Source organism: Trematomus bernacchii, unplaced genomic scaffold (assembly GCF_902827165.1).
Source record: "Trematomus bernacchii unplaced genomic scaffold, fTreBer1.1, whole genome shotgun sequence".
Taxonomy (NCBI): domain Eukaryota; kingdom Metazoa; phylum Chordata; class Actinopteri; order Perciformes; family Nototheniidae; genus Trematomus; species Trematomus bernacchii.
Genome location: NW_022987387.1, coordinates 870,538 through 884,547, shown reverse-complemented (window position 1 = coordinate 884,547; position 14,010 = coordinate 870,538). Strand labels below are relative to the sequence as shown.

At 42.4% G+C, this 14,010-nt stretch overlaps 1 long non-coding RNA gene across 1 annotated transcript; it reads left to right on the top strand.

The window, feature by feature from the left end:
• The first annotated feature begins 10,954 nt into the window (after positions 1–10,954).
• Positions 10,955–11,715, top strand: LOC117485137. The gene is made up of 3 exons (XR_004556199.1): positions 10,955–11,017; positions 11,158–11,350; positions 11,666–11,715. It is a non-coding gene; the product is annotated as an uncharacterized LOC117485137 (long non-coding RNA).
• The last annotated feature ends 2,295 nt before the right edge of the window (positions 11,716–14,010 follow it).

Genomic DNA, 14,010 nt, shown 5'->3' with positions numbered 1-14,010 from the left:
CTGAAACTGTGATACTGCCCACCTGCTCTTATATAGGACACTAATAGGGTCATTGAGCAACATACTATTCAGCTGGGTGATTATTGGTTATTCATTGAGTGCAACAGTGTTGGGCCTGTGGTCATTTGAGAGTAATATCTTTGGGTAAACAACTATTTTGTCCCATAACACATCAATAAGCCAAAACAGCTTCAAAATCTAATTGAGACTTTTGGCCATATTTTAATTCAACATGTTATAAACTTAAGAATGGTGATATGTACAGCAATACATGTGTAGGTCTAACACGGTTTCCATCAATTGTTTTGTATGTTGCCAGGAGGGTGAGGTGAGTGTGAGCAACAATTATCAATGTGACAACGATTTTCTTTCACTTTACTTATTTGTTTTAATTTCAACCTTAATGAACAACATATTGTTCGCTGTTGCACACGTTCATAAAGCATAACACAACACAATAACAGCGCTTATTAATGATGCGCTTATAGTAGTCCGCTTTCGGAAAGTTGTAGTTCTGACGTCCGCTGGCGCATCATAAACACGTCGGATAGTGAAAGTGCAGTCGGATTCTCTAAAGTACCGCAGTCTCTTCTCCTAAATCCTTTTGAATTCTCCTATCCACTATCCCTTAACCCCATGACGTTTCACTCAGAGGTCAAGGAATAGACGATAGGGATAGAACTTAGGAGCTGATTTTTGGACTATTCGACCACAACCCGGGTTTTTGGTTGGAATCCGCTGGGTGGAGTCCTATCTGGAGTGCTACATCTGTATTTCACTTCCTGTTACAAAAGTGCTGATTTTGGGTATAAACAGGTCTCTCTTGAGAACGAGACCCTGGGTGTTTCTCAATCGCGAGTACGCTTGCTTGGTAGCACATGTCTGCCGAGCATCTTGCTTCAGAAGCGAGTCAAGAATACTTCCTGACATTTGGAAAACAAAGAGTGGAACAGGCTAGCAAGTGTGCAGGTGTGCGTCATATGATAGGCCCCGCCTTACATTTTCCACCACAGATTTTGGAAATTGGTCCGTGCGCAAAGCATTGTGGGGATTTTAAGACCGCGGAGTCTACTCATGTGCAGCCTCGATATTTCTCCAAACGGAGTACGCCGGGCTCGGTAGATTTCCAAGTATGCTGGAGATTGGAACAGTACTTCGGCGGCACTCGATGACGTAGTATGCTTGAAATAGTGGCTCTGCAGCAGCTTTACTCACGATTGAGAAACACCCCCTGTGTCTCTATAGGTGCGTTCACACCGGAGTACTTTGGTGTACTTTTCCCACAATAGTTCATCAGAACTACGATATATTTGCGTTCACACCAAAAAGCCCCAGGAACTAAAGTAGCTCAAATGAGTTCGTCCGACCCGCTTTTCAGTCCCTGCTAGAGAGCAGGGACTGTTGTGGGAGAAAATAGTTCGTACGTCTGATTGGCTGTGCGGAATGCAAACCACGCCCGTTTGACTCTGAATTTTTTTTTGGAAGCGGCCATTGTATTTGCTCGCTTCGGCAGAAGCTTCTACTGAATGCAGTTTACGTGGCTCAGCAAAGTTAGCAGACCTGGCAAAGTCATGTCGGGACGACTACGAAGGTAAAATAAAATACATGCACTGCACTGTTTTAATCTGCACAATACTGGTCTTAGATGTACTTTTATTTGCTCAGTAGATCAAGCTAGCCATGCTAACGTTAGGTCCAAGCTGGCTAACAACAGCCATGCCCGCTATGAACACGTTTTGACTTGTGAATAAGTGTGCAATGTTCTGTAATTTGCTTCACTAACTCATGGCACTAATCGTGTGTTTCAGGCGAGGTGTTTCTCTCAGGATTAGAAACTAGTTTTCCCCTCCAGGATAAAACGATAATATAACGTTAGCAATTAGCATGCTAGCTGGACATAATGCTACCTCTGTGGCTACACTGAATGCATAGAGGTAAACAATAGATTGTAGTTGCTATAATTTCAAGTAATTTGCAACATTCATTCTACATGTTAACGGTAAAAGCTTAAACAGTTGATTACCTGCATGCCACAAAGACTGATGTTCTAATATATTTGCACATTTAAGTAGAAATGTAATTGAAATTCTATTTACTGCCTAAACATTGTTCCTTGTCATAGTATTATCCTAAATAGTTTGACCTTGTTTCCTCAGAAGGCTTCTCAGACTATATGGAGGATCCCTCAGAGAAACACAGTTTCCACGTTCAGTTCCCCCCCGCTGAGAGTAGGCAGCTCCACACCCTGCGCCCGGTCAGCGGACACCATCAGGACTACTATCTGATCACAGAGGATCCCATCCTGACCGCTGCTGCCATACTGCAGCAAACAGGAGGGAACGGAGGTGAAAACACACTTTATACATTTAGATATGTGGAGCACAAAGAAAAGTGTTGAGTTTAACTAAAAAAATATTAGGTTCAACTAACCTAATACCGTTATATGAACTTTGCTGTGTTTTCAGCGTAGCTTTGTAAAGGTAACATTTAGCAGCTAAACTGTGGATAACAAGTAAACCACATTGGTTTGTTATTCAATATGGCCGCCAAAAGCTTTTTGAATCATTACATGTCACTTGTTAGACGCTTTTATCCAAAGCTTACCTACTCAATACTGTGGGCAATCCCCACAGGAGCACTTTGGGGTGAAGTGTCTCGGGGACACAACGACATGCTGACTGCAGTGGGGTTTGAACCTGTGCTCCCCTGATCCGAACACCAATGCACTTATCCACTGCGCCACACGCCTCCCTATCATGTCCTGAGAGCCCTCCATCCCCCAATTGCTAGTGCCTTCACCATTTAAAATGTTAATAGTCAAATCAAAGGTGTTCCCCGTGTTCCTCCTGTTGTGTGCCTGCAGAGACAGACTCAGAGGTGGAGATCGCACACAGTGATGACTCTGACGTGGGGGGCTCTCTGTTATGGGCTGCTCCCCTTCCGGTGTTTGGACAATGTTGTGTCGTTGTTGCGATTAAACTGATCTTGTATCTTGCTTATTTCACCTTAGGAAAGCGGGCACGGGATGACAGCTTCCTTGACACCATCATGGCGATGGACTGCCATGCCATGGTCAGCAAGGAGAATGAGGACCTGCGTGCCAAGGAGATGCACGACGAACGGCTGCTGCATTCACACAAGGCCGAGGAATCGGGCGACCAGCTGCTCATGGTGATGCAGCGCCATGCTGACTCGGCAGCGTGCCAGGTGGAGGAGTCGGCGCGCCAGGTGGAGCAACAAAATACCTTTCAGGCTGGGCTTCTGGCAGTGCTAAGCGAGCTGATTAAATCCAACAGGCCTTCAATAAAAAAATAAAGAAACACTTGTCGTCGTTGATAAACTGTACAATGACTTGTTGGGAGGCGCGTGGTGCAGTGGTCTGGTGCGTTGGTGTTCGGATCAGGGGAGCACAGGTTCAAACCCCACTGCAGTCAGCATGTCGTTGTGTCCCTGGGCAAGACACTTCACCCCAAATTGCCTACACCTGGGACAGTTCATTTTGTATTATTGTGATTATATATATGTCACTGTTATTAATACTGACACTTCACTTTGCACTAAGGTGTGTCTGCTGCTGAGCCTATCTATTGTTATTATATATATATATATATATATATATATATTTTTTGATACTACTGACACTTTATTTGATATTGAAAATGTTAACTTCTATTTACATGCATACGACACACCTGGGACAGCGTGATGCTGTTATTGATATTGTCTTGAGTGTGCAATAAAAGAGAACCTACATGGCGATTAAACGGAGCCTGTATCTTACATTTTTCATTACATTTCATGTAACTAAGCTTGCTTATTTCTCCTCTGACACTTTATCTTTATAGTGACCTGTGTAGCATGATACATCACATGTAAGTTATTATTCTGATACCATCAGGTTTCATCGGTTATAAACTGGCGAAGCTTTATTTATTGTGGCTTTCAAAAAGATAATTTCATTGTATTTCAAAATGGCGTCCAACACAAGCACTATTTATTTATAGAAAGAGAAATGGTTAAGTTATTACCAGTGTTGTGAGTTCAATATTTTTAATTAATTATAGTAAGGGAACATCTTAGGAGTTAGTGTAGTGAGTTTCAGAGCAGTGTAATAATTATTTGACCTAAAACTAAATGTTTTTATGAACATGACATGGGGATTTGCTAACTTTTGATTTCCCCCATTTTACACGACACAAATGGAGGCCACTATGGGCCAAAACTAACATGTAGGTTTCTGTAGGGTTCATGGCAGACGGATGCAGTTGTTCTCAGGAGGATATATAATAAAGGTGTGTTAGCTGCTGAGCCTATTTAGTGTGCATACGACACACCTGGCACAGTTTATTCATTTCACACGTAGCGTAGCGCGTGCATGTCGCCGTCCAATCCTTTTGTCAATCCTTCTTAACCGCCTTCGCTTCCGAATCAGCATTGCTATTGCATTTGACTGGTCGACGATCTGTATTTGTGTTTGCTTAAATAACTCAGACGAAGCTCATGTCTGAGGTCGGAAGGTAAACAGACGCCTCATATACAGCAAGTGGGCGCGGGAGGTTTTTCTTCTTCTTTTTCTCTCGGTTTTTTGGCGGATTGCAACTTTAAGGTGCATACCGCCACCTACTGTACTCGCCGTGAAGTTGTTTGCGGCCTGCCAGTAAACCCAAAGCAGAAGAAGAAGAAGTGACGTCAGCGGCTCATTTGCCTAATCCACCCCCAAGAACTCATTTTGGTGTGAACGCGATCTGCTTTAGTTCATCAGAACTAAAAGAGCTCTCATGAACTAAAGTTCTCATGAACTATTGTGGGAAAAGTACTTGGTGTGAATGCGCCTAATGAGATTTTCACCTGTATAAATAAAGGCTAAAAAAAATAAAGCTATTTTTTTTTTTTTACTGAAAAAAATACAAGTAAGAGTATTTTTTATGAGCTTATGCTGGCTCATGCGGGACCTGGAAGATACTGTCTAAAATGCTGCGGTGATGAAACGCAAGGATTATTAGATCAAGGATTATTTCTGAAACAGTATGGAGCTCAAAGGCTTTCTCTCTTGCCGGTCACAAGGTGAATTCCTTTTTATTTCCTGCTTCTTCACACACATGCTCTCCAGTACAGGATAGCTCTGAGTGTTAGCGATGCTAATGTAAACACAGAGCATTTTACGTCCAAAACAGTCGGGCATTGTTTCTGATAGCAACGTTTCTGATAGTGCTGTGGGTCCGCCGCCGATATTACGTCATATCGGACGCAAATCTGGATCAGCTCCGTTGTAACCCCGTTTTTACGGGCCGTCTCCACGGCAGCGTTAAAAAATCTTGAAACGCTTCTGCCCATTCACTTTGAATGGGGTGACGTCACTTTTTTTCGCTTTCGCCGAAATGCATTGTGGGCAGGCGAGCGGAGATTCTCAGGATTTTCAAGATCCAAAGTTGAACAATGTTCAACTTTTGAAGCTGAGGAGGAAGCGTCAGCCAATCAAATCCCGTGTACGCAAATCTGACAGTTCAAGCTCTAGCCAATCAAACGGCGTGTATGCTGGGAGAGACATACCGCAGATCATTTCCTCATATTCCAAAAAATGGAGGAGAAATTAGCGGTAGCGAATCAATCACCCGGTGCTTTATGACCAGACCTACCGGGATATAAACCGGAGGAGCCAGGCATGGAGGGAGGTGGCAGAGACAGTGGTATGTTTTCGCCTGTTTTGGGGAGTTTATATCCAGTTTACTTCGGGCTTTTTGGCTTCGTATGTCGCGGGCAGGAGATTCATGTGATTGGTTGATCGCAAAAAAATCCCCAAGCCTCAGATACGCCCACCTCCAAGATTTTTTTAACGCTGCCGTGGAGACGGCCCGTTAGAGATTTGGGTACGGAGGAAAAGAGAGAGGGTTTTATTTTCTGACGCTGCGTGAGTTCCCTGACACACCGGGGACACATATTTATGTATAAAAGACATCAAAAAGTGCATTTTGCATGATAGGTCCCCTTTAATTGAATGAAAGCCTTTATAACTTGGGATGTCGTCACACTGTGGACAGTTAAAGGATCATGGCTATTGGTTTGGTTCAGAAGTAGAGAAGAGTCATAGAGTCAGTGAGCTGTATTGTCAGATAACTCCACATATCAAGCAGATTTATTTCACTGCTTATGAATTCCACTTCTTATTTTTGAGTAGATTGTTATACATTTTTCAAAAGTCACACTGACTTTCTTTAAAGCTGTAACAGACACCTTCTCACCTGTTCAATGCCCTGGTTTCTGAATTGTGGAACGTTTGGAGGGCATTACCATTATTACCAACACCACTAGGGGAGAGTGAGGTAAAATGAGCCAGTGGGTAAGTTCATCCACCCCCTTTATCTAGGGAACTGTGCACATTTGTTGTCATATGGACCATACATTCAGGAAGCACCCATCATTTATATTTGGCCCTGATGGAGAAGCACATGGTAAAGAGGTAAATGTGTTTTACTCACAATAAACCATGTTCAGTTTGTCAAAGTACATTTTCAACATGTCAGGTATAATTAGTGTTCTGTCAAAGCAAATTAATCCAGTTCTGAAAATATGTATCATACATGTTGGTTATTTAGCAAGGTGTGAAACCATGTGAATCATTTAGCTAAAGATTAGCATGAAGGACTAAACTAGACAGTTTTTATTCAAAAAGTGGCTGTGGTTCAACTTAACCCCCCATGAGGCACTGAAGATAAGTTAAGTCTCTATAGTATCAATTGGTATTTCAATGTAGTTTTACATAACTGATTTGTTTTTTAATGTTTTAAACAACTGGAAAGAGAAGGCTTTAGCAGGTAGGGTCTGCAAAAGATCACATGGTTCACTAGGTTAAATAAGATTAACTGGTCTTATGTAGCTCAATACAGTATCTTGATAGAATTAATTATATTATTTGAGGTCTAGATTGGTTCAATAATTTTAAGGCACGCCACGATCTTTTCTGCCGTATGCCTGAAGCAACATCTTTAGGAAGGGCTACAGCCTTCAATAACTACAGTGGAGTAGTTATTTGACAATCTGGCTAAAGTGATAGACAGATGAGAGAATAACCACATCTGATAACATGAATGACTTCCGGTTATTCCGGTTCCGGCACCGCGCGAGTGGCAGCCTGTTACAGCAGCTCTTACTCACACTGAGTATAGTTTTTTATTGTATATACTTTTGTTTAACTTATACTATGGATGTCAAGCCCATATTTTTCGCACTGTTTTTAGATTTTTTTCTGTTCACTACTGTGTCCGGGGTTTCCTCGTGCAGTGAACGTCCCATTGTTTACACTCGGGATCAGCTGTTAGCCTTCCGTAGCATGGCGATGCTAACCGGCGATAGACCCGTTGTTCCCCACGAGCTGAGGAGAAGGAGACGGGGACGCCGTGCCAGGAAAAAGCTGCGAGCCAGGAGGAGACGATACAGACCTGTCCTTCCATCCATCATCATGGGGAATGTTAGATCTCTCCCGAACAAGATGGACGAGATCGCGGGGCTGACACATTATTTACCTCGGGAATTCACACATGTTATCGTGATAGCTGCATATATTCCCCCCTCTTCCAACGCTGAAGAGGCATGTGACGTCATCAGCTCTACTGTAAACAGACTGCAGACACAACACCCAAATGCTCTTCTCCTGATCTCTGGAGACTTCAATCATGCATCTCTCTCAAAAACTCTGCCCACTTTCAAACAATATGTTACCTGCACCACCAGAGGCAATACAACACTGGACTTACTGTATGCAGGGTTCCTGCAGGTTTCGCTAACTCAAATGTAAGACTTTTTAAGACCTTTTCAAGACCACTTTGAATAGTAGTGTGTGTGTGTGTGTGTGTGTGTGTGTGTGTGTGTGTGCGTTGGTGCGGCCGGATTATGAGGACAATTCGCATGGATACACACCAGCATTATAAGGACATTTCGACTTGTGAAGACAAAACTGGTGTCCTCACAAGTCGCGCAGTGTAGAAGCACTTATCAACATGTAAATAAAACCCTCCCGCTTTTTCTCGGTATGTCCTAATAAACCGCCTACACCTGATTTTTCGTGTATATTTGTGTGTGCTCGTTGTGTATAAAACGCTCGTACAGTCGATTCATGATATTGCAGTTTCATACACATTTCCCTCTCTTTTTACACAAAATAAGCGCTTTTCATTGGCTGGACACACCTGCTAACTGATTGGGCGGCTAAAGACTCAATCAGGCAGGTTCTCATCAGGGATTGGCGAGAAGTCATCATGCGGGCAGGTTCTCATCAGGGAGTGGTCTTTCAGTATTCGGTCATTGACTCACCAAGAAACAGTAGCAGGAGTACATGGCTGAGGACATTGCTGATGGCAAAGTGGCTTTTAACCAAAACTGGTAAGTGATATTTTTATCATGTATTTGAAACAAACTATAAGGATTTAAATGTTTGTTTGGTGACTAGCTACAACCTAGCATCAAAGCTTCAGCTGTTCGTTTATGACTTTGTCCGGCTCAGTGTATCGCCACGAGGCATACTGTTTGGTGGCTAGCTACAACCTAGCATCAAAGCTTCAGCTGTTCGTTTATGACTTTGTCCGGCTCAGTGTATCGCCACGAGGCATACTGTTTGGTGGCTAGCTACAACCTAGCATCAAAACTTCAGCTGTTCTTTTTCCGGCTCAGTGTATCGCCACGAGGCATGCTCCCCATCGCGTTTCGTGTGTTTAAAAAAAGCAATAGGATGAAGTTAGTTAGTTAGTTAGTAAGTTAATCCTACCAAGACACTGCATTTTACTGGAAACGTTACATTAACCTTTAGCTCTGCTGTCAGTTAGCACAGTTTAGCTTAGCATCAACCACATGGTAATGACTTCTGCTTTACAACTGAATTAAATGCAATGTGATATTAAAAGGCGGACTATTTATGCCCACTCATGTGTGTTGATTACTAGTTATACTACTGGCCTGTTACTTTTTAAATAAATAATCGTCTTAAAAATGCTGGTAAGACAGATGTGTGCTGTGTTACTGTGTAGCCCTCACACCCGTGCAGAGGGCAGCCGTCATGCGGTTTCAACGGAGCGGCTCCTCAGTGCCGCATGCATGGAGGAGGGGACTACCGTGTTTTGCAAATGAAATGTGCAGAGTTTTATGCACCTGAAGGTTTCATGCAGACGTAGCCGTTGACTGTAGGTGCACTGCCGTCAGAGCACAACAGAAGTGGAGTGCACCAGCTGGGCGTAAAAAAGGAGGTCTTAACTCTAAGGTCTGGCTTAGCTACGTCTAACTTATGGGCATTTCCACTACAGCGCGGACCTCGCTTTAAGCTTGCCGTGCGGCCCGTTTTTGGTTGCATTTCCACTTGGCGTAGTTCCGGCTAGTGGGTACTATTTCACAGTTTTTCTGGCCCCATAAAATCGAGGTTCTTTCCGGGCCAACAACCAGGCTGAGTCGGGCTGATGTAGAGAGAGAATCGCTGGCAAGGGGGCTACAACTACAACAAAATGAACATATTTGACCGTGATTTAATTGTAATACACGTTTCAAAATGATGCCGAATTAACAACATACTGATACCGGTTAGTAAAAACCATGAATTAATGCTTTGACAAGTCTGCAGACAGACGGCAGGCGAAAAACCTTTTAAAATGCGTGTTTTCTAAATGGAGATGCTTTTTACCCCAAGAGATGTTATTGTTAACCATGCTTTGGTATATAAAACTTAGCCTGTTCTCTGTTTTATTTTTTAGCAATAGCAAGGATGACACAAAGGAGCAGGAGAAAGACTCCTGAACAGGATGCAATAGACCATATAATTCTGGGCAGAGACAAACCCTTCCTCGAGGCCAGGTTCATCAACACGTTTAAAGGTAAGCTATTTATCTCATACAGTATGTAGTATCAAAGACCGTATAGCATTGTTTCATCAATATGGTCCAACTGGGCACACAGGAAACCCTGACCTTTTAGCCATTGCTCTTAGGCCATCAGCCTCACGTATTTTCAACAATGTATGTTTTCAGGAAATGTCTTTAAAATGTGTGCTCCTCTCATTGAAAAACAACACTGTATACCAAATCAATTGTGTCCTAAACTGCCAGACACCCGCTGTGTTTAGAGATGCTTTGACTACACTTTTGGGGAGGTTTCACAGAGCCTCTCCTCAGTGCGAGGGTTTTTTGGCAGGGTTAGCAAACTACCCGGCCCTTATTATTATATCATGAAGCCTTTTTAACCATGCATATGATCATTTATTGAAATCCAAAGTGTACAACAGAATTTATGATAGCACAACATTGTCTATCCTCTCAATGTAGCCTCTTAATTATGACAGTGCACAATAATGGTACTTTTAACTTTAAAATATAACATTTGTGTTGACATTTTACATTTTATTTTGTATATGTTTATACATATGGCAACAAAAAGTACTATTGCTTTACAAGTATTTTCTAATATGTTGCAACATCTAATCTGAACATTAGATGGAACATGCTGATTAAAACAGTGCTCTGATTATTTACAATGAAATTCAATATAAAATAATGTGTCACTTCATACCAGTAAATAATCGTGAACTCAACCCTGGATATAGTCAAATCACAGCTACCCTCAACCCTAGCAGTGTTGGCATCACTATGTTAAGCGTTTCAAAGTACTGTTAACCAACACCTTTTGCATATCACTGTGGAGCTTTATTGGAGAAAGGAGTGCGTGCTGATCAAACAATTTTACTCCGTATTTACCTGCAAGGCACTTTACATGTCAGAGGCTAACTTGGATGAAGCTTATGTGTGGATAGCAGTGTTAGGCATCTAACACACTCATGGCAAATATTTACAAATAATTGGGTATAGGTAAATGTTTAATGTTAATGCATTTTCTTTGCTATTGTAGGACGTGGTGTTTTTACACGGGAATATATTGCACCGTCAACTTTTGTGGTGGAGTACCGTGGAATATTGGGTGCAAGTGAAGATCTAGATGTCAAAAATAACATCTTATTCGATTTCATCTGGTCTGGAATGCACTTTTGGTGAGTTTGCTGCTTATTGATTACCTCAAATGGATAATTGACCATTACCAGATTTATGTGTTTCCTAGTGACTTCTTGTATGAATTCAGTGCTTTTCTGTCATGATACATGATGTTGTATCTGGACTATTTGTCTTGCAGTATTAATGCTTCAAAAGAGGATGGAACACTTGGACGTCTTGCAAATGATAATCACAGGAATCCAAACTGCAGAGTGAAAAAAATCGTTGTCAAGGGAACCCCACACTTGTGCCTATTTGCTGTAACGGAAATATTCCCAGAGGAGGAGATAACTTACAACTATGGGGATTCTGCTTGGCCCTGGCGCTTAAAGGTGAGGTTATGTTCTCTTTAGGACATTGCTTAACTGACAGGGAAAAAGTGTTGCATTGTTCTTCATGGTACTACCACTCAGCTCAGTTAAGCAGATTTAATTTATTTCAGCAAAAAATGTGTAGGCCTACTGTAGGGACAGCAGTCCTTGTAAGGACAGAGGATTTTAAAACCTGTTGACATGACTAGACATTAGATCATTGCCTTCATCCAGCATGTGCACACCTCCATAACTGTTAAACCTTTGCAGCACACACGTCAGATCAAACCACTACCACGGTGACAACAATGTCTTTTGTTTGTGCTACAATTTCAGGCTCCCCGGGAAGTAGCTTCTAACCCTGAGCCCGAGAGAGATCCTCCGTTGTCCCCACGAACCAAAATGGCAAATTGTACTTCATATCACAATCACTTTCTGTGTTGGGCTGTAGAGGGAAACAATACATGTACACTGGGCCTGTGACAGTATTGTACTTTTCTTAATGCTGTGAAAGATTAGTCACATTCCAGAAACTGAAACATATGTGTCTCTATATTATTTAAGCCATAGTTTGTCGACTGTTATTTACTGCACCATGAAAAGATAAATGCTCAGAGTAAGAGTTAGTAGTCGTATTTGGAACAGAGGAGCAGCGCTACCATGGCATTCATGAAACAAAACGAGGATGCCAACTTGTAATATGGTTAAAATTACAGTCCTACTGTGCTAATCAGCTTTCTTCCTGGGATGAGATATGATGATGGCTGCTGCACACATAGCATGCTAACAGTCAATGTGTTGGTAGATTTTTTTTATCAATTATTGCTCTGTGATAAATTGCTTTTAGGCCCTAACATGTTATTTAGGGGCTAATAATGTCTTTTTATTTTCATTGCTGGCTAATGGATTGGATAAAGTCGTGTTAATGTTCAGATTTGTGTCCCATTGATAGATGAATGGAAATGAGTCGATAATGTTTTTAAAGCTCCCATGTCATGCTTTTCCGGTTATTACCCGTCCCCTTGTGTGTTATGAAGGTTTTTATGCATGTAAACGGTGTGCAGAGTCAAAACCCTCAAAGTACACCCTGTCGCGAGTAAAACTCTAACACAGAAAATACCTCCCCAAAACGCCTCGTTGGAGATACGTCACTGCCAGTGACGTGCGGTGAGGTTCATGGCTGGTGAGGCACTGACTCACTGAGTCAGATTTACAAATATTATATTTTGACCTTAATCGAAATATTTGGTTATTTTCAAAAGCTTTTTTAGTCTGATGCTTCGATTCATTTTAAACAGACCATTCAACAAAAGGATACCCAAAATCTAAATATTGGATTGTTCTTTCTTAGTAAGATCCCATTTTCATTACAAATGTGGTCTTACCTTGACTTGAAGATGAAGTCCATGCTCTCCTTCTGGACAACAATCTCTATTACTTTTTTGTAAAAGTCCTCCTTATCTTCCTGTAGTTTCAAAAGTCTAGTTTGTTGTTACGTCTACCGTCTCTGCGTAGAATTACAGTAGCAACAATAACCTGTGGGCTCACGTGCGCCCCCTTCAGTGCGGCAGAGGTTATGGCTGCCTCCCCTGGTGCATTTTCATTGCCGTTGAGACCAGCGAGCCTAAATATCATATATACGTGAAATAAGTTATTTAGAGAGTATGGATGGCGAGGATAAATGTAATAAAGGGATCTACATACATTACATTGGTGACCTACAGTGAGATGGGAACAGGCATGCGCTTAGGGCCCGCTTTCCAGCCAGTTTCTGTGGGGTGACGCATTCTGAGGTGAGGCAGATCTCATCTGTGCCTCACCTCACCCCACAGTAACTGGCTTGAGCGCGCTCACAAAATAAGTGCCCGCGCTAAATTAGTGCCCGTGCTCCAGCAAGTTACTGTGGGCTTACGAGAGGCAGAGCACGTGCCTGCCTCACTTGTCATCGCTCCCGTAGCGGAGTTCGGCAAATTTGCTGATTTTGACTATAAAAAGCGATTAGAATCATACAGAAATCACACTTACAACACAGATCAGTGGAGACATTTTATTATTATTACTATTTCGTATTTAGTTGTTTTTCCGTTACATTGGAGTATGACAGGTGAGGCTCTGCCTCCCCTGCCTCCACTGACTGCACGTCGCTGGTCACTGCCCATTTGAGTCTTCCATTTAGTTCCGGGTACGGCCTGATGTCATGCGGTACCCGGAACGAAATGGACCAATCCCAAAGAGCTATGGCCACACCAGCAGCGGCGTGTTCCTCCAGAGGTTCGAAGAACCGGCATTTCACAGACGAAAGCTTCCAAAACATTGCCCAGTTTGAGGCCGGATATGCACAGCTTGTTTGGACCGTTTGGAGCAGGGAAAGATCCGGGTACACAACCTGTAAGTTTGCATTGTTATTTGTGTATTTATCAAACAAGACTGTTTAAATGTGTAAACTGTGTTGGACTGCTAAGCCATTGACACAGTGCTAACTGTGCTAACTAAGTTGCTAGAGTTTCCAAATATCAACTCTAATATCAGCATATGGCCTTGCATACATGTATCTCATAGCAGGAGAATGTGCATTCACACACAAAATACCTATTGACAGTATACTCCGGGTGATTTGCCGTGCGGTCAGTCGCGAAACGTAATTACATTATAGCTGGCGTAGCGTGTATGCAACCGATCTA